This window comes from Tachypleus tridentatus, chromosome 5 (assembly GCF_004210375.1).
Source record: "Tachypleus tridentatus isolate NWPU-2018 chromosome 5, ASM421037v1, whole genome shotgun sequence".
Taxonomy (NCBI): domain Eukaryota; kingdom Metazoa; phylum Arthropoda; class Merostomata; order Xiphosura; family Limulidae; genus Tachypleus; species Tachypleus tridentatus.
Window position 1 is genome coordinate 44,632,892 of NC_134829.1, and position 19,983 is coordinate 44,652,874.

Below are 19,983 nucleotides of genomic sequence, written 5' to 3' on the forward strand. Positions count from 1 at the left end.
CAGCCGATTGACTCAAGGGGGCAACCTCAAGGCCGCTCGTCTACAGGAATTCAAGGCCGAAGTGGTGTGTTTGGGTTGGATCCCTCAACCACCAGGATCCTCTCTTCTCCCCTTAATGGGTCACCACACAGGTAAACTGAAATGACAGAACCTTCCCTGGGAGGTCCTCTCACCACGTACAGGAATCCACACTGAGGGGCTGTTCATTGGTATAGAGAAGTATAAAACATTATTCAATAATAGAGACGTATTAAGCAGAACTCTTTACACCTGCTAGTGTGATTATCCAACTGCTTGTAAAGTATCCTAAATCATGATAGAAATCGTGTTGTCTTTTGATGTAGCTTGCAGACGGTTCAACAAAGTTCCTGGGAGAATAGTCATTGAACACAGATGCATCCATTCTCCGAGAAATCTGAAAAAAAATACTTTTCTGAAAAACAATTTTAGAATTTCCTTTTAATAAGATTCAGTGACAAAACGTGAGGAGAGCTTCCTTCTAGCTACTTCCTTACTGTAGCCTGCACTATGAAAGTTAATCACGATAACACTGGAGCATTATCTACATCTCTTCTTACAGCTACTAGAGTTCACGTTATTCATGTGTCGAGCCCAGACTGTGCACAAACCAATGTTTTCTGATGTGAGTGGAACTCCATTGTCACCTTGTTCATTGTGGACAACAGTAACTTAAGTAACACAGCAATATCTGACTAACTTTGACTGATCTCCAAAATATATGACCTCAACGAAAGTTATAAATTCATTTATACGATAAAGTTACTAGCAACACTTCTAGTGTTGGAAGTGTTTTCTTAGTGGTATACTGTTACAGTAAAAAAAAAAAAATCTTCCTTATTGTTTGATAGATTGTTTAAGCAGAGTATTCAAGATGAAACTTTGAAGAATGGATGACAACTGCCTGTTGTGGAGACACAAGTGTAGAGGACGACATTTCGAAAGTGTTCCGCCTTTCATCTTCAAAGAGTGAGTTGAAAACGTATACATTTTCATATGCATACTATAATACCTTATAGACAATCACGGATTCATTTGGTGACGAAAAGTTATGGTGTTGGTCGATTTGTTTTCTCGAAGGTGTCCTGTTTACTCATTGGTAAGCTGTGTGGTCCAAAGTTTAAGAGCTGTGGTACCTAATTTAAAACGATGTGATGTCGATTGACAAAGAAGTTACTTATTCTACATTTATACACACACAAGTCACTTAACACGATTAAGACAACAATACTACACAAGTATACAATCTTTTATATTTTATTGTTATGTTCTGCCTGTTATTTTTTCTGCGAGTGGGTTTTATTGTTTTATTATTCTGGTTCTGATTTTACAAACTATCCATTTATAAAATATTTTATACTTAGGTTTGTAAAGTTATTATTCAACACACAAACTTCTCTTAGCTTTCGTTGTGCAGTTGGAGTTAATTAAACTACACTACTTGTTTATTGTTGCGATGATCTTTGAATAATGCTACTTTTTCTTTAATAACATTTGTTACAGGTTACGTTTACTAACAGGCTTAACTTCATGAGATTTCAACATTATATTATTTTACTGTATCTGAAATATATATTCTCCAAGTTTTTTTTGGTAGTTTTCCAAGGTTCGTGACATGTAGAAGAGATAGTTTCTTGTCCTCCACGGTCACCTTTTCTTCCCTTCACTGGAAAGTACTCTGTAAATGGTGAAATTAATCCAGTGATGGTTATGCTCTAGAAATGTTCTCGAAGGAACCTCAAACTCTTCGGTAGGTACTTTCTTCTGGCATTTTGTTCTAACTAATGTACTTTCAGAAACAATCACCGTGGACGACATTTGTTTTGGACTATTTTTGTTCAGAACAACACACAGTTCTTCTCGGTACCTGCTTAAATTACGAGTTTATTTTCTCTTGCAGCGGGGATTATATAATTATAAAATGTCATTTTCATGTAATTCAGTCATACAAGCATTGATGTTATTAACATCGGAGAACCTAAGTCCTTCCTAGATAAGTAATCTGTGACATCAAAGATACTTTTGTCTCTGAATATTCTGTGTAAAATGCTGCTAAGTGATTATCCTCAAGATGCAAGTACACAAGTTCTAACGGAACTTTGGATTCCTTCCCAAAGTCAGTGGTGATAGCATCTTACTTGTAGCTTCATGTAATGATGGTTTGTTTGTATTTGAATTTCGCACAAAGCTACTCGAGGGCTATCTGTGCTAGCCGTCCTTAATTTAGCAGTGTAAGACTAGAGGGGAGGCAGCTAGTCATCAGCACCCACCGCCAACTCTTGGGCTACTCTTTTACCAACAAATAGTAGGATTGATTGTAACATTATAATGCCCCCACGACTGGGAGGGCGAGCATGTTTGGTGCGACATGGATGCGAACCCGCGACCTCAAATTACGAGTCTCACGCCTTAACACGCTAGTCATGCCGGACCTAGTAATGATGGTTCAATATCTTATAGGTAGCACCAGAAGACATTGATATTACGTTTTCTAATGTTCTTTCATACAAATGACTAATTGATTTAAAAGTGTATGGTTGTCTCTCTCAAAGTTGGATGAACCAACTATTGTCCTAGTTTTGACGTTACCACATTTATACAAATATTAAAATTACGTTATAAATCTTAATGAAGATCTATACACGCTCCACATCTTCAAATAAATTCATTAATGAGTTTTCTTACCCAATATTGTTATGCTTCAATAATTTATGGGTGATAGACGAGAGGAAAGACAACAGGCCTGGCATAGTTAGGGCGCTAGGCTTGTAATCTGAAGGTAGCGAATTCGAAACTCCCTCACACCAAACATGCCCGTCCTTTCAGCCGTGGTGGTGTTAATGTTTCGGTCAATCTCACTATTCGTTGGTAAAAGAGTAGCCCGATAGTTATCGGTGGGTGGTAATGACTAGTTGTTCCTCTAGTCCTACAATGATAAATTAGGGAAGGCTAGCGCATTTAACCCTCGTGTAGCTTTGTGCAAAATAAAAAAACAACAACAAACCAACCAGAGGGAAGACAGCTAGTCTACACCACCCACCGTCAACTCTTGGGTTACTTTTTTACTAATGAACAGTGGAATTGACCATAACGTAATAACATTATCACGGTTGAAAGGGTGAGTATGTTTGGTGACGAGAATCAGAACCTGCGACTTGAGGATTACGAGTTGAGCACCCTAACCATCAGGTCTTACTCATGAAGAATCTTATGGGTAGCACCCAAACCATCAGGCATTACTTATGAAGAATCTCATGGGTCTTTTTTCATAGGTACAATCAGGTGATGCTAAAGAACTGGTGTTCGGTTTTGTATTTCGTGACTTCAATCTCTTAAGGCCCCAACTGGTTTTGTAAGTAGAATCCGTCAAGCTAACAGATGTATTGTGACTGCATATCTAGCATCAGATTTATATGACATGTATTCAACATAAGTCATGAGGTTCCCTGGAGATACTTTGATATTTCATCAACATGACATATAATCTATGGTACTGATCAGCTATAATACTTCTTCAGTTCTGGTCATTCAACCCTTGGAACTGAAGCACTAAGTTGTCTCTGTGTGAAAATTTAACAGAACTATTATACCATGCTTCATGGGTCACTATTTACAGAGTTCTTTAAAGTGGTAGTATTGCTTGTACAACCTTTCATTGTGCAATTTCCCATCTACAGTTTGTTGTGTTCACAATATTAACAAAATCTTTATCCTTCCAGCACTACACCTCTTTATGTTAACCACTCTTTTAAGTTCGTGTCTATTTCTTCTACGTCTTTTGTTTTCTGCAAGTTTGTTCTTATAGTTTTTGTTATTAACCGTATTTGATTTTCTGTCTCTTATCGTCTGTTGATGTTCCGTGTATTTCTTATTGTTGTTCCTTCATAACCTCCAGCAGATTTCCAGTCTCTATTTTTACTCATTTTGTCATCTCGAAGTTCGGCGAGTTTTACGTTACATTCACCAAAATAATTCCTCTTCTAACACCAGTATTGTGACTGTGTTCTATCAGTGGGTGTGTTCTTTTGGATCATTTAGTGACAATCATGAAAAGTCCAGTCTTAAGTAACGATAGCAGGTTAACTGATTTATTAAATAACGTTTTCTAAAGGCTATATTCACTAGCAGGCCTAATTTCATGCACAGATTTTCAATAAAAATTCAGGAACTAATGTACGCCCAGCTTACTTACACTAATTCCTCACTAACTGATTGATAACAAATACATTATCTTGCTAACCACATCATGAAGAAACTGATTTATCCATTCCAATTGCCTTACTCAAGAACTCGCATCAATGACGTTTTTTTTTTTTTTTTTGTTACGTACTACATAAAGTTTCGGATTCTACACAAGCCTAATCTTTCAAAAAATTTATAGAATTCACATGCCATTAAACTGTGAGAAAAACTCCCTCTAGTAAGCAAAAACACTGAAATAAAACAAAAATGTAGCCTACAACGATATATAAACTATATACGAACATTTCATTGACTAGTTTGTGACACAGCGTTCCTGATCGACAAAAGTTTTATTTTTCTTCATTTTTAGCTGAATAGTAAAAAACCCCAATTCTTTAAATAGCTATTGTAATGTCAAAAAGACATATCGAATACCTATTAAAACAATCTGTTCAAAAAAAAATAAATTATAAATGAAAATAGAGTTTTTGTCACGATGAATAGATAAACATTTTGTAACTTATACAGGTAAAATACAAGTCAATATGTCATAAAGAATTTAGTATTTTCACAGTTGTTTGTTCACCTGAACATCTTATGCATACATCAAGCTAAACGGGAAGGTTAGAGGCCATTTTGGTTTAGGCATAACTTTCACTATAATTTTAAACTGCATGTCAGGGGAAACTCGGCAAGCTAGCAAGATTCATTGTCTGAAGCAACCACTACTCTTGATCGAATGACGTAATTCAATGTTTTCCCAATTTCTGTAAAACATGCCTCCTTTAATAAATATGGTTTCTTTCGCGCCCACGTCTTTTAAACGAATATAAAAGTGAATTAATTAATAATGTATAATACAGACATACACATTAAAAACAGCAAATCAAAATCTATGATAAACGACATAAATGAACAAGTCCTCCAAAATATCAAACCAAAGAGGGTGCACAATTAAAAGGATCCTCAGGGTAAAGGCCAAAATGTGGGATACAAAAACCTAGGGTACATATATTACACACTATTATAGCCTGTACTCAGGGGATTCTTTTAATTTGTTTATCATATTTGGTTTGATTTTTGTTTGGGCTTGATTTTATTCATATATATATAACCAGTAAATGGGATGTTTCAGGCCAGGATTGTAGTAATCAATGAAAACCAATCTTATTTATTAAATAAAGGACCTTTACAGTTCATAAGTCTCATGACTAATATAAAGTTTGAATTATAAAAGTTTTTTGTTTGTTTGTTTATGGAAATGTTTAATAAGAAACTATAACGATATTACTATAGTGAGCATAAGCCTCGTTAAGTTGAACCCTCAACTATTTTTATGCTACTAGCAACAGGCAGGGTCCACCTAACGCACCATGTTGAGTAATTGGATGTTTGTGTCTGTTACAATACTCAGTATAAAGAACTGACCGAAACAACTGCAAGGAATAACCGATTTTCCATATAAAATACTAGAGCTGTTCCTGAAACAATTAACAGTAGACTTAATGATAATATCAACGGTGTTTTTTGTTAAATTTATATGCGTGTGATCCATAACTTATTAGGGATCTATTAACCCAAAACCAAAGATTCAAAATGGTTAAGAAACATGTGTTAAACAGTTGTACTTCTACAGTTAAAAATACAAAGGCACGTGTTTCATATAAAAAATTGAGTTAGATGTTTATTCAGCGGCAGTAAGATTATTACTTTTTGTACCAAGTCAAACCCATCGCTCGGAGCCGGTTCTGAACCAGTTACAGTGACATAATGGTGGTGTTTTATTTGTTGTGTGTTAGAAATTCAACTGAAAACTGTTGTGAAAAGGAAACAAGTATACAAAAAAGAAACAGAGGGTCGGCCGTGGCAAAGTTTCAGCTCACCCCGACTGTAAATCTGAGGGTTCGTGGTTTGCATCTCGCTACTGCTTATGTGTACTATACAATGTACGGCCATGTGTGCACAATAAGAGTAATGTTATAATTCCACTGTCTGATCAGATAAAAGTAGTTCAAGTGTTGTCGGTAAGTGTGTCGACTAGCTGCCTTCCCTTTACTCTCTGTCAGTTCAAAATTTGGAATGACTAGGCTCAAACGTCTCTCAGATAGGTTTGCGTGAAATTCTGAAACAATACAAAAAAGAGGCACAAGTATCTACTGCTAACCAGTAATGACGAGAAAACCCACTTGCAAAGAAAAATATATATGTAAAAACGGCTGGTTTGGGTTGAGAAAATTTTTATGTAGAGGAACGAACAACCTGAAGGTCGAAACGCTGTTCGCTCCTCTACATAAAAATTTTCTCAACCCAAACCAGCCGTTTATATATATTTTTATCTACCATTAACATAAATTAACATTCGAAACATGTTCGCCTCTATTGGAGCAGTACTAAAACTTTTATCCCTCAACACATTACTCCTGTAACTGCTAGTCACTATATTAATGTTTTTTAAATTTTATTTTAAACTATCATATGCCAGCAACAAATTACTGTCCACGTCATTCGAAACCAAAGTTACGTCCATGGTATGAAGCATACACAATCCATTACTTGCACTTTTAAAGAATGTTCTGGTTCTTTAAGATTTGTCTTTTTCACAAAGGGAGGTTTGGAAAGTCTAATATTTTGTAGCTGTTTATGTCTGACTGACTCCTTCCACATTTGTGATGCTAACAGGATTAAACTTGTCAGACGAGCTCAAGAGTTTCGTGGATGGCCTTATCTATAGCGTAGATTTGGCTTGTTTCGAATTTCGCGCAAAGCTACAAGAGGGCTATATGCGCTAGCCGTCCTTAATTCAGCAGCGAAAAACTATAAAGGAAGGCAGCTGGTTATCACCACCCACCACCAACTCTTGGGCAACTTTTTTACCAATGAATAGAAGGACTGACCGTCCCATTCTAATTGCGAGTCCAGTTCCCTAATAATTTAACCATGCTAGTCCCTTACCACAGAGGGCTAAATTTTTTCTCAAGCATGACAGAAGTCTCACAGCAAGTTTTTGGAGCATCGGATTTTGTGTTTCTCACCTCTCTGTGTGCCAAAAGTGTTATGTTTGAAACTGTATTCATACCCCCATACTAAAAAATGAAACTGGACAAACCTTGACAAACGTGCTCAGGTAGCTCACTTTTTACCCGCCAAGTAGAGGTTTGTTTTGAATTTCCCGCAAAGCTACATAAGAGCTATCTGCGCTAGACGTCCCTAATTTACCAGTGTAAGACTAGAGGGGAAGGCAGCTAGTCATCACCATCCACCGCCAACTCTTGGGCTACTCTTTTACCAACAAATAGTGGAATTGACAGAAACATTATAATGCCCCCACGGCTGAAAGGGCGAGCATGTTTGGTGCCAAGGGAATTCGAACCCGTGACCCTCAGATTATGAGTCCAGTGCCTTAACCACCTGGCACGCCAGCCTTACTATCAAAAGAGCATAAAAAATTGTTCAGTTAAACATCAGGCTTAACTGCAGAAAATCTTTACGGTCAAAAATATCATTAGATTAAACTATGTGGGGTTTTAGAAACAGTATTGGTCAAATTCAGTTAGTTAAACTGATAAATAAAAGTTCGGTAAATATTTAATTTCGGAGTCGCAAAACCAGTTGGCTCAGGGATTGTCCTATTAAGTTCAAACCACTAATTTGCAATCGCTATGTTCATAACATTTTTCTAATAGTCAAAAATTGAGATTAATGAAATCTGTGGAATATTTGAATTCTAAACGTTAAAATTAAGCCACTTTTGAATAATGCTCTTCTCTTTTCTTAACACAAGTAACACAAATATGGTGGTTAAAATGCTCAAGAGTGTATTAATTGTTCAGTGAAATATACATATCTAACTTAAAAGAAATATGGCTGTTAAGAAGTTAATTGTTAACGAAAATGTAAAAGCTTTCCTGAAAATAGATGCAATGAAAAGATTATCACTTTTTTTACGGACTTACAACGCTAAATAAAATCTGACGTCAGAACTCCCTTGTTGCTATGTAGCCCAACGTGTAACCGTAACAATATTAGCAACAATCTTCATCAATTAAATACAACAGTTAATTAAAACCACTAAGGTTTTATTCAAATATTGTTTTAAACTCTCGTGAGCAAGCACTAAAACAATACTCTGCAAGACTAGAACGAAACAACCACGCGTAATCAAATATGTAACAACCTGACGTACCTTGAATACATCCAACACAAAGTAGAGAGCGGTGGTAGAGCATGATATTTAATATATTAAAAGGCACGTACTGGAACATAAACTATGCATCAGAAGTTACGACACATCCTGTTTTGCATGTATGTGCGATGGAATTTGTGGTATAACTTCAATGGAGTATTTATCACACAATGAAAGAGGATGACATACGGATTTCGTCACGTGAAGTGTGAAACGTACGTTGTTAAGACGATATTTAAGAAACGATTATTTAGAAATTATCGTCCGTCAATAGCGCAAACTTCGTTTTCAGGATAAAACAAAATATAACCGTGCACTCTCGCAAGAGTTGAGACGTAATGATAAAAACAAGAGCGATCATGGGACGAAGGCAACATTCAAGGCACGTGACTCGCTTATCTGACGACCTGAATATTCGTATAAACTTAATATACGCTACGTATATCAAGTCTATGGTGGCTCGCTTGAAATTATTACCAACGTCTCTATAGCAACCACAGTAGTGTATAAAGCACAAAACCGAATACTCAGTTCAATAACACTCACAATACAAATGAAAGTTAAAAAAAAAAACGAAAAACAGGCAAGCATAATAATAAAGACATATCACAAGTGGCCCAAGAACCTCAATTTGATCGATACACCCGCCACTTTGCTCTTCATGTAAGGGTATAACAACTCGTGAATTTTAAAAAAAATAAAGTTATTTACGGAAACTGCATTCAACATAAAATTTTAACCTTGGTTTTCAACCTTTTTAAGAAACTCTTGATTGTTTTATGGTTTACCAACAGTGGCTTACATTTCTGGTACTGCTAATAAGGATTATGTGAAGTGGTTGATACAACGTAGTTTAGTATTATTTCGTTCACTGCAATCATTCTATGAGGTAGTTTTTCGTGTGTATGTGTGTATATATATATAATTACTAAATGTTTTTAGTGTTCAGCATCGTAAGACAAGCCAGATAATGCATTGTTGTGACGCCGTCTTTCAGATAATCTAGTGAAAATAATTTATATTTGTTTCCTTCTTTAACGTTTCTACAAACTTGAATGCCTGTGAATTGTTGTAGGCCTACGTTAAAAATTTTACAAGCCTCTCTAATAGTACTGATCAGCTTGTACAAAGTTTCTCAGTGAGCATAACAAACGCACATTCGGATACATTACACTGACAGATTAAATTGTATCTTTAAATAACTCTAAACACAGTTTCCTTAACTCTTTGAACCCACTTTATCCTAGAAACAGTTAATTGTATTCATAATTTGTCTACCAATGTACTTGGAATGAAATCTCAAACATTCTACAACTATATTACGTCATTATTAACGGCCCACAGCTGCCCCTTTCTGACAAATAAGTTACAAAATTAAAAACAACAACTTAGAACAGCGCCTCCTCCTTGGATTGTGAAGTGGACAATCCTAATGCACAAACTGCTACAATAAACTCACAACACCACCTCCTCCTTGGATTGTGAAGTGAACAATCCTAATGCACAAAATGCTACAATAAACTCACAACACCGCCTCCTCCTTGGATTGTGAAGTAACCAATCCTAATGCACAAAATGCTACAATAAGCTCACAACACCGCCTCCTCCTTGGATTGTGAAGTAACCAATCCTAATGCACAAAATGCTACAATAAATTGCCCATTCTTTTTTATTGTCACTGGCCATTCTGTTATCTAGTTATTTCTGGTTATAGGTGTTCCGTTAAATCGACTGGTGGTTCCAACGTTAACGATCTTCTGGAAGTCTTAACAGGAAATTTGAGCTCAATTGGTTATTTTATCATCATCTTACTTTGAAGTTCGATCATGATAGACAACCATCTCTCCTCTGAACACTCACTTAATTTTGGATTTTGTCTCTCTCTCATGACGAGAATTGTTCAGTTGTACCATTTCACTTTGAAGGGATTTAGTTCTATCAGTACTACGAACATGTTTAACTCTCACCTTATTGCGAGCCAATTTAACTTTGACCTGGACACTTCCTTCTTGTGCAACACACTATACCTACCATGTTACTCATCTACCAATGCTTGATAGCTATTACTCTGAGTGAGAAGGTCACTTAATGTTGTTGGGCACCATGATGGTTGGCTTGTTGTTCATAGTTTCACCCATTTAGCCTTCCATAGTGCTTTCTGTATGTTTCCCAATGGTTTCTCTACTGGCCAATGTTGAAGTGCCTAGCTAAGTTCTGGAAATGGGTTTGGTAACATCATGGCTAAAGTAATTGAAGATCCTTCAACATAAAATAAGGGTGGCACAGCAATAGTAGTAATAAATGTAGATCTAACAAGTTCTCTCTTTTCATATTTGGTGATAGATTGTGCTTTCCATTGTAACAGTTGAGTCAATACAGAAATGTATGTCCAGTTAAATCTTTGGATTTAATACTTCATTTTTGATATTTCTTCCTGACCACTTATATTTGTTTCCACCTGTTTGCTGTCTTTCTTTACTTCACTTTTGACTTTGTTAATTTTGTCACAACAACCTTGCTGTAGGTTTTTAATTTCATTAATACAGCATGAGCAGCGAGAGCAACAGTGTTATAGCACCACTGGAGAGAGCTGCTATATATGTGCTTGGTCCCCTTCTACAGAGTCACAGTGAGAATAGATACATTAGGGCCTAAAGTATGTTCTTCTGAAACAAGTGAAAACTTTTGCAAAGAAACACCAAATTTATCTCAAAATTTAACCTTGCTGTAAGTCTTCAATTTAATTAACACTTTTCTGTACTTCTTTAATGTCCTTCTGCATTTCTTCAAACTTATTGTAATCCATCATAAAAACCCAATAGCTCCTCCAATTAGATTCAGCTTCATATTTAATTACTCTCTAAATTTCATAATTTATATTACATTCTTCTCCATATTCCTTTAGGCCTTTTTATAATATTTTCTTCTAATATTCTGTCACACTCTTCTCTTTCTTTTTTTCCTTAAATGTTTTGTCTACATTCCTTTACAATCAAGTATTTCTTCATTCTCAATGATGTTATCTTGTTATGATGTCTCCTGCCACAAGGTGAGAATAGATATATCACTGTTAGGATGGAATAGTTCAAAGACCTAAAGCACATACCCTTCAGAAACAAGTAGAAACCTTTACAAAGAAATTCACCAAATTTATCTCAAAATTTAGCTTCCCTTGGACTTTCACTCAGGTCAAAGACAATTTTTAATGAGACATGTTTTTGTAAGTTTGTCAGCTCCTTGGGATTAAAAAACACAGACAACACCTGTCATCCATATTCTAATGGTATGATAGAGAGATAGAACCACATAATGTTAAATCAGTTAGCCATAAATGTGAATGGTTATAAGTAAACATGGGTTCAAAATGAATTACCATGCAATAAATGAAGCTTATGGCAACACACTGTCATCACTAATGACTGGGAGAGAACTTAAAGTTCCATCGGATCTTCTGTACTCTCATGTGGAGAACAGTCTCTAATAAAATCTTATACAGAATATGTAGAAATTATGGAATGCCATTAAAAGTCACAACTTTACTTGAGTAAGACTCAATTCAGTTTGTTTTTAATATTGTGCAAAGCTACATAAAGGCCATCTGCACTAGTCCTCTCTTAATTAGCAGTGTAAGACTAGAGGGAAGGCAGCTAGTTATCACCACCCACTGCCAAATCTTGGTGCTACTGCTACTCTTTAACCAACAACTTATTATAACACCCCCCCCATGGATGAAAGAGCAAGTGAGTTTGGTGTGGAGATTTGAACCCACAACCTCAGATTACAAAACAAGCACCCTAATTATCTGTCCATGTCAGACCTGACTCAAATCAGTTAGTGCTGGTAATACTGGATTTCACCAAGATATCATGGTTTGGCTATGCAATTCCCATCACAAGACAGGGCCAAATCCAAAATCAAGCACCTACTGAGAAAGGCTATATGATGCACTGAAAATAGTAAATGATGTGGTTTACAGAAACTGAAAAGTGGCTGACAGTCATCCTATGTGAATGCCAACTAGTTAATCTAGAGAATAATTTGTAAGAAGAAACTCAATCTGCAGAGAAGCCCACAATTCTTGATAAAATTATTTCTAAAGAATCACCAAGGATGGAGCTGCCAATGAATTCACCTTATTGTATACCCAAATTAGCTCCCTCTGCAATAGGAAGGCCAGTCACAATAAAGGACAAAACACCGTCACATCATGGGCCTTGAAAGATTTGGTGAATATACAGTTTAGAATAGCCTTATTGTTGTATTAGGATTGTTAAAGGCCACCAAAGAATATGAAGAGGACAGTGTTACAAGTTATATTTTTTAACACTTTAAATTATTTGTTAGCTAGAAAGAATGGTAAATTACAATAACAGTGTTAAGATTAAAGAGACCTAAAACATACAAAAAATTATAGGGGTTGTAACATCTAATTTTCTAGTATATTCAACAACAGACTATAAATAGTCAGTGAAACAACAAATAATAGTAGAATAAATGATTATTTTAGGAGCAATGCATCAGCTAAGTGGATGGCAAAAGCCACCTATGCTCAAAGTCTTCATGTTGCAAGACCAGTTTCAGTTCATGGTGTGAAAGAAGCACAGCAATGTAAAGAATCTGCATATTCATTTATATCAAAGCATGGCACCAAGGAACAGCCTGCAGCTCATCTATGCTCTTTGAGCTTATAAGACCTCAGTTCCACACGTGGCAAACACCACAGAACATTGAAAAAATTTGACACCTGTTCTATTTATCTCATGAGCTTTGTCATTTTTCCTCCTTCAATGATATGTTCGTGGAGACCAAGCATCGAATGGTTCCGTCTCTCAAAAACCATGGGAATAAAGATTGGCAAAACAGCAACAGTCAAAGAGAAGTACTAGAAAACACAAGTCAAAGTCATGAAAACTTCATTATGGTCATTAGTCCACAGTTTTTCAAATCATTAGCACAATACCAGAATCGTTCCTCTCTGAAGACTTAGACCAATGGTAACCAGACAAAATTCTTGATGAAGAAAAAAACAGGCAAGCAGCTATAGGTTGCCAACTGCACAACAGAACATGCTGCAGTTCACACATAGACAAAAACCTAAAAACAGTATCTGCTTTCAGTGTCAAAGGATCAACAAAATTCCTTGATGTGAAGTACCATCACAAAAGTAAACACTGGTTCATTTTGTAATAAGACAGCATATTAGCAGCTTTGAGCAATTAATTTTTCTGTGGTTCTTTAATTTTTTAAAAAGTATTTCAAAGATTTTATCACATTTTGTTTGGATAACTCATTGTATGTATGATACAAGCTGTACAGTAGCACACCATCATAGTGAGAGAAACTTCTATGGCTAATAGTAACCTCTTAATGTGCTTTGATTCTCTTAAAAACATTACAAAAGTACAGGGCTTTACAAAAGAAATTAACACTTTTTTACTTTTACTTCATGGATAAGAGCCACCCCGTTTTGCATACAAAATTTATAATGGCACAGTCATAAAAAATAAGAATCTATAAAAAAATTCATTATACAATAATTCATTTTTATTTCAAAGTTCCTACTGCTTCCATTACATGCTCAATGTTTTGGAAAATTAAACATTTTAAAAATACAGTGAAAAAAGTTTACTGAGACATACCACTCTTCTGTAACTTTGTATTGGCTGTAGCAGTCACAACTTGCTTATTTGCATATTCAAAGTCATTATAATAACTTCTCAGCCCTTTCAATTTTTCCCTTGCCACCCTTCTATTTGAAATTAATATTAACTTCAATTAGAGCCTTACCACTAAACATGTAAATTTTTTACAATTACAAATAAAGTTTTTACATGAAGTTTTTTCTTCTTTAGTTCCACTTCCATAATCATCATGTATAAACATTAAAATCTTATTACTTTGCAGTACCTTCCACTAGTCAGTAACATTATATCACGTGTCCAAAGATGCCTAGCAAACTACTGACTTTTCTCACAACACTGACCTCATGAAATCTAAGCATAAAATTGGATAAACATGTAGCTATGATAGAACAGCATGTAATTTCAAAGTGTTATAACATCAAACATAACTTAGATTTAGGATTATCCTAAAAAAGAATACAAGACTGCATCTACTCTTGAAGAAAATAAGATTAGATTTAGTGTTGGCACTGCTTAGTGTCAAATACTGTTTGTTTCTGAAGCTTGTGCAAAGTTTTTGTGAGGGCTATCTGCACTAGCTATCTGTAATTTAGCATGGTAAGACTAGAGGGAAGGCAGCTAGTCTTCAACACCCACTACCAACTGTTGGGCTACTCTTTTACCAATGAATAGTGAGATTGACTTTGTAATGACCCCATGGCTGAAAGAGCAAGCAAGTTTGGTGTGACGATTTAAACCCGTGACCCTCAGATTAGGAGTCAAATGCCTTAACCCATCTGGCCATGCCAGGCCATATAAAATAATAAGGATAACATAGGAGGAATGAAGTTTATTAAGTAGCAAAGAAAGTTTTTATCTTTCAAACATCACCCTTTACCGAGGTAGTGATATATATATATATATATATATATATATATATATATTGTCTTTCAAACATCACCCTTTACCGAGGTAGTGATATATATATATATATATATATATATATATATTGTCTTTCAAACATCACCCTTTACCGAGGTAGTGATATATATATATATATATATATATTGTCTTTCAAACATCACCCTTTACCGAGGTAGTGATATATATATATATATATATATATATTGTCTTTCAAACATCACCCTTTACCGAGGTAGTGATATATATATATTGTAGGATTTCATCCAGATAAGCTCATTTAGCAATACAAAAACCACTCATGTCAAGGAACTTTCTATTTCAAAAAATTATTTGTTGAAATCAAATATGGGCAAAAGAGAACTCAGCCTATAAAGGTTATATTTGATCTTTAATATATTGCTTTTAACCCCACTAAATAAAGATGAATAATAACAATAAATCAAAATGTTATGAAATGATAAGGTGTCCTCTCAAGGCCATTCAACAAAAAAACTAGTCCAACCTCAATATAGCTTGTCACATCCACAGAATTAACTGATAAAAATTACAAGCTCAACTTATCAGCAGCACACATACAAACATTATCCACCAAATCAATCCAAAAGTTAAAATACCTAACAGAGAAACAACTCTAAAATGTGCTTGAATGAAGTCTTCCTTAGCTGATACCTATTACCTCTTATTTTCAGAACTTCACTTTCAACATGATGCTATCACCAGTTTAATGAACCTCCAACAGACAGTTTATTAAAATCCCCAATGATTATAAACAACTGAATTGGACAATCTTTAATTCTTCACAAAACAGAGAAAACAGTCAAATCTTTAAAACTCTTCCCAACTTAGAGGTATCAATCAAGAAATAGTTCCAAAATTCCAGGTTTGAACATTTTTCAAGACAATCAGATCAAAACTGAAAACAACAATCATCCAACAAGCCTTTCCACAAACTTTAAGCTTTAACCAAAAGTATTTAATAAAAACACATCTACTTTCAAAACATGAATCTATAACCTTGAATATCCAAGTTTTTATTTTAGTGTTTTCATCCATACAATGAAATATAAATCTAACAAAATATAAGGTAAAAAAAAGTTTAAAGAAAACTAAATGTGGTATTAAAACATATCCAAGGATGATGCCAGACATATTCATATATTTCATAACAGTCCATTAAATTAGTGAAATGTGTACTTCATTATACAAACCAAGAATAGGACACCTTATTCTATTTTGTATGCATAAAAATAAGTCTCAATGATATATAACACACACTTTCAAAATGAAACATGAAGTTTAATATGATACACACTGCTAGTTATTTTGCCGAAAAAGAAATACTATACATCTTTACTTGGATTAATTCAATTTTTTTTAACTAAGTTGAAATTCACTGCAAGATATCACTTATTAATGTAAGTGGAAAACAGACATTTAATGAAAATGCATGGTTATTCATGCCTAATCAAATTAGTTTTATACTATATAATATCTGCTAAATGGATTTTGATTTTCAAAACTAAAATAAAAACTCCACCAGGGAAGTTAATTAAAACCTGGAATATAACAGAAAGTGTGGAACATATTATCAAACTTTATTAACAGCAGATTACAAAAGGTTGCACTTTACAGTATTTTCTTTTCAGTGAGTATCAGAATGTGACCTAACACAGTACGTGTGTATTTGGGACTGGTCTCCTGTTTACATCCAAATCTGGCAAGACCTAATACTTGATAATTAAACATTTTAATTCTCTATTTGTGTATGGGACCTTAATTTCATCCTTAGAAAATGACTAAAATAATGTATGGCTAATAATGAACCAATTGATCCTTCATCTCTGTCCATTCTTAAGCAAACTCAAAATCTTAAACCCATCCTCTAAGTCTATTTTTCAGGAAACTCTTGACTTCTACTTTAACTAAACACACAGACATCAGGAATCATTTGGTTCTTTAAGGTTGTCTTTGTACACCCATCCTTGAAAATCTTTCAAACCTAACTTTTATTTTTCAGAAAATCATTGATTCCTCTTCTAAATTTCTGTGAAGTGTAAGCCTCCCCTAGTGCCAAAGATAATTTATTCTGTAAGTCAATCACCCTCATATAAAAGTAACAGTATTAACTGCAATCTAGCCTGTCTTTTCTAAATCTTAAGTTTGCATGGTATCTCATCCTATTACCTTCAGACAGCAAAAAAAAATCAGACTATTCTGGTGATTTCCAAATAATTTTGCAAGTTTTAGTAAGATCACTTATTACCCTTTTTCAGAAAATTGGTTTAAAGAAAGCTTAATCCATCCATATGAGACAAATATTCCATCTCTGAAGTCAACATACTTTCTTACACAAAATCAAAACTGTACATAAACTTTCAAGTGAGGCCTAGTTATTAATGTAAACTTGTAAATACAACCTAAAATTATTCAGCAATAGCTTACTTCTAGCAACAGAGCACTGCTTTAATCATTTGGGTGAATTATTCACCATCCAAAAGCCTTTTATTCATATACACGATACTAACCACACTGAACCTGTGATTCAAGTTATAACTAAAATAGATTACACTGCACTTACTATACTTAAATGTCATGTATTAGACATTTTATCTTGTAAAACAACTAATCCAATTTCCTATCACTCTGTAAATTACTTTAATATTTTCAGTACAATAAGAAATACTCAAGGTTTAATGTCATCAGCAAACTTTTCTAATTATGCCTCTATTAATAATATGATCAAAGTAAATAAGTAAAGCAAAAATCCAAGAACTTGAACTACTAGTAACAAGGATCCAGTTTGATTGGACTATTAATAACATCTCTGCTTTCTCTCATCAAATCTTATAATCTAATTCACTAGTCATTTTTCAATCCCCTATCAAAATGGTTTCTCCAAGATAATCTTTTGTATGGCATCTTATCAAAAACTTCCAGAATACATGTATAAACCCCACATTCTTTCCATTGTCCAGATAACAAATCACATCTACAAAAAAGTCAACAAAAGGCTTCCCTTCAGTGAATTCATGTTGATTTGGTTATATTTCACTAAATGATTTTGTGAACTTTCATGAGACTTTCTAGAATTTTTCCCATTAGCAAAGTAAGACTAATTGGTCCATAGATAAGATATATGAATGATAAGGGCTAGCTTTAACTTATTATTTATTATTTAGTTGGACTTAGAGGACGAGACAGCTGAGATGGACCAACAGATACCCTGTTGTCCCTAGACATTATGTTATCATCTCTAGGTTAACTTTTATCACTTTAAAATCACAATTAACATGAACAACAGTTCAACCCTCAAGAAAATGCCTACCATATGCTGACTCATCAAAACTGATTACAAAAGAGAGAGGTTCACATGTCTTTAACCTCCTTTTAATTCCTAGGAAAAACAACATCTAATCTTTCTGCTTTAACTGTATTTAACCTCTCAATACACCTTTTACTACATCCCAAGAGTTAATAACATCCATAGTTATTTTCAAGACATTAATAATGTTTTTTGGAGAAACTTTTTGTGTTCCATTTCTTTTTTTACAACTTCTACAAACAAAAAATGGTATTAATCTCTACTCACCATTTTAATATTCATTAAGTCACTAACCATCACTAATACAGGCTAAGACTGCACAAATAAAGTAAAAGCAATGATATCCATTACAAACTGCATCAGGTGAATTAAACCATATTAATTCAAATCAAATACTTTCTGCTTGCAGCAAATTTTGTGACTGACCTGTTTTGAACATACTACTTGGAACATTACAGCTATCAATCATGCATCAGGACAAGAGAAAACAGATGTAATGCTTGTTTTAACAAGTAGTAACACTGTGCATTCTTAAGCGTTATACATTATTTACAAGGAACAAGTATAGAAAACGACCTGCGATGATTGTTGAAACCATGTGACTTCCGGACTCAACAATTAAATTATTAAAAGCTCATTTGTGTTACTTGACACAATCCAATTCTACTAGCAGCTGATAGAAATTAATCTAATTCAAAGTCTCTAAGCTAAAGTAATTCTGTTTCTTACAATAACGTTAACAATATAAGATATCCTAATAACAGTAATGCATATTTTTAAAAGTCTAATACTAAAAGTTAGCATGTTTCGTATTCTTACCTCATTGCTCAACTTTAACTTTCAAATTATAGAACTCAAGATTCTGAAGTAAGCTTTAAAATATGAAATTTTAAAACTTCTTGCTAATACTGCTAATGTGCAACAACATTCAACAATCACAATACACAAGAAGTAGAAGAAACATGCTACGTACATGCAGAAAACCCTTATCACATGCCCAGCGAAATACGTCAGTCATCCAAAGTTCACTCAATCTTTCTAATTCAAATCTGTTACTGTGACCACCTGTTAATGTTAGTATCAGTTTCAAAGTTTGTCTTTACAGTACTTTCGCAAACAATTAATATTTGTAAAGTAATACTAATTGCAAATGTTATACTATACAAATGATACTGAATACTATTAGTATTACTATTTATAATTGAAGAAATTATCAATTTCTATAAAAACTACGTTTCAAAGCAAACAATAAAACAATATTGCAGTGACTTCAAAAATTACAAATATAATGTCTTTTCATAACAAACCCATGAACCTTTCGAGAAGACACTACTATTATTGCGTATAACTATTACGAAATCACCAAACAAAAAGAGAACCAAATGACGAGTGTGCCATCTGTCCGACAATAATATACAAAATGCATATATTAAAAAAGATTTATCAACGAATTTTGATTTTTGTTCCACAATTGGATGTTTCCACTCAATGTTTCGTCATTCCAAGGCTCTTGAGAAACATGCGCTTGTAGTTGTTAATTATGTTTGTTGTTAGGCAAAACGATACACAATGGGATATTTGTGCTCTCCTCACAACATGTATCAAAACCCAATGTTTAGTGTTATAAGCTCTCAAATTTACCACTGAACCACCTTGGAGCTTATACATTATACAAATATAACTTTACAAGTCTAACGTTTCTTTTTATCCTGCAATATAAAATTTATTTAGTG

The 19,983-nt window shown here is 34.2% G+C and overlaps 1 protein-coding gene across 6 annotated transcripts in view; it reads right to left on the reverse strand.

Annotated features, from left to right (window-relative positions):
• The window catches only part of LOC143251057 (cyclin-dependent kinase 17-like), a 127,587-nt gene extending 108,370 nt beyond the window's left edge, over positions 1–19,217 (reverse strand). For 4 of the 6 annotated variants that reach the window (XM_076502396.1, XM_076502392.1, XM_076502393.1 and 1 more), the window contains exon 1: positions 19,070–19,217. The gene's annotated coding sequence lies outside the window, so the exon portion shown is untranslated. Of the gene's footprint in view, positions 1–8,383; positions 8,710–19,069 lie in introns of those variants that run through there. The other 2 variants (XM_076502395.1, XM_076502391.1) reach the window with 1 other exon arrangement.
• Between the last annotated feature and the right edge of the window lie 766 nt (positions 19,218–19,983).